General features: G+C 36.7%; 1 non-coding gene across 1 annotated transcript; it reads right to left on the bottom strand.

The window, feature by feature from the left end:
• Positions 1 to 1,968: 1,968 nt before the first annotated feature.
• On the bottom strand, positions 1,969 to 2,039 carry TRNAG-GCC. Its single transcript has one exon. It is a non-coding gene; the product is annotated as a tRNA-Gly (tRNA).
• Between the last annotated feature and the right edge of the window lie 228 nt (positions 2,040 to 2,267).

Genomic DNA, 2,267 nt, shown 5'->3' with positions numbered 1-2,267 from the left:
TGATATTTCTCCCAGCAATCTTGATTCCAGCTTGTGCTTCTTCCAGCCCAGCATTCCTCATGATGTACTTTGCATATAAGTTAAATGGAACCAGTCTGTTGTTCCATGTCCACTTTTAACTGTTGCTTCCTGACCTGGATATAGGTTTCTCAAGAGGCAGGTCAGGTGGTCTGGTATTCCCATCTCTTGAAGAATTTTCCACAGTTTATTGTGATCCACACAGTCAAAGGCTTTGGCATAGTCAATAAAGCAGAAATAGATGTTTTTCTGGAACTCTCTTCCTTATTCCATGATCCATTAGGATAGATATATAAGCATATAGAATAGGATTGACAGTCCAGAAGTAAACATCTGTGCTCAGTTGATTTTTGACAAGTGTGCTAGGTCCATTCAGAGGAGAAAGAATAGTTTCCTCAAGGTAATGAGCCAACTAGATTTCCCTATGCAAAACAATGAAGTTGGATTCCTACCTCATACTATATATAAAAATTAACTCGAAGTGGATCAGCGACACAGAACACACAAGCAACAAAAGAAAAATAGATAAATTTGACTTCATTAAAATGAAAAAGTTTTTTGAATCAAAAGATATTATTTTAAAAAAGCAGCCTACAGAATGGGAAATGTTATTTACAGTCATTTATCTGGTAAGGTTTAATATCCAGAATATATGAAGAACTCCTAAAATGCAATAATAAAAAGACAACCCAATTAAAAAATAGGCAAAGAAATTAAATAGGCATTTCTCTGAAGAAGATATACAAATTATCAACAAGCTCATAAAGGAAGCTTAACATTATCAGCCAATAGGCAAGTGCAAATAAAAACCACAAGAAGATACCATTTCACACCTACTAGGATGGATATAATAAATTAACAAAAACAAAATAATAATTACTGCTGAGAATGTGGAGAAATTTGAACTCTTATACATTGCTAGTGGGAACATATAGTGGCTGTGTAAGCTAGTTTGGAGGCTCCTTTAAAAGCTAAAAATAGAATAACTACGTGACCCAGCAATTAAACTCCTGGATATCTAGGTATATACCCCCAAATAATTGAAAACAGGAATTCAAACAGATACTTGTACAGACTGTAGAATTATTCACATTAGCCAAAAGGTTGAAACAACCCAAGCACCATCAAATAAATAAATTGTGGTATATAAATACAATATTATTTAGCCATAACAAGATTGAAATTCTGATACATGCTACAACAATGATGAACCTTGAGAACAAGTGAAATATACCAGACATAAAAGGACAAATACCGTAGGATTCCACCTACATGAAATATCTAGAACAGACAAATTGACAGAGACAAAAAGTAGAACAGAAGTTATCAGTGGCTGGGTGGAAGAAGAATGGGGAGTTACTGCTTAAAATGAGTACAGGGTTTCTATTTGGGTGATGAAAAAGTTTTATAAATTCATAGTGGTGCTGGCCACACAACTTTGTGAATGTAATTAAAACCAATGCATTGTACATTAAAAAATTTAATGTTACATAGATTTTACCACAATAAAAATGTAACCCCAAATTGGGGCAGCATTATTTAGGGAAGCTAAAGGAGCAGGTAAATATCAGAAAAATTAAGCTGTATTTTGGAATTCTTTAATGGAAAAATCTGAATAAATCAGTCCAAAAAAAATCCATGAGTACATACCATTCAGATGTGAAACACTAGTTTTGGGTTCCTGCTTTTCTCTTTTTCCTCAGTCTGAGCATATCTACATTCTTCATGCTGTGCTTAGTCGCTCAGTCATGTCTGGCTTTTTGGGACTCCATGTACTATAGCCTGACAGGCTCCTCAGTTCATGGGGATTCTTCAGGCAAGATTACTGGAGTGGGTTGCCATGCCTTCCTCCAGGGGATCTTCCCAACCCAGGGATTGAACCCAGGTCTCCCACTTTGCAGGCAATTCTTTACCATCGGAGCGAGCATGGAAACCCAGTAGCAGTGCTCTTGCATTGGCTGGGAATTGAACCCAGGCCTCCCGCGTGGCAGGTGAGAATTCTCCCACTGAACCACCAATGCTTACACCTACATTCTTTAGGTTGTTAAGTAATCTGGACATCAGCTTCAAAGACATAGGAGGCACTCTGGCCAGTTGTGCTTGACAATCCATTACTTCATTAGTAGGATTTATTGGACAGGTTCCATTGATTTTTTGATTGCAAAATTAAAAAGAAAACTGAGAAACTTTTGGATGGATTTCCCACAAGAATTCTCTGTTCCTCAGAACAGACTGTGATATAGGAGACC

Source organism: Bison bison, unplaced genomic scaffold (genome assembly GCF_000754665.1).
Source record: "Bison bison bison isolate TAMUID 2011002044 unplaced genomic scaffold, Bison_UMD1.0 scf7180017864367, whole genome shotgun sequence".
Classification (NCBI taxonomy): Eukaryota; Metazoa; Chordata; class Mammalia; order Artiodactyla; family Bovidae; genus Bison; species Bison bison.
The sequence above is the reverse complement of the archived record's forward strand: the minus strand, read 5'-3'. Positions and strand labels throughout refer to the sequence as shown.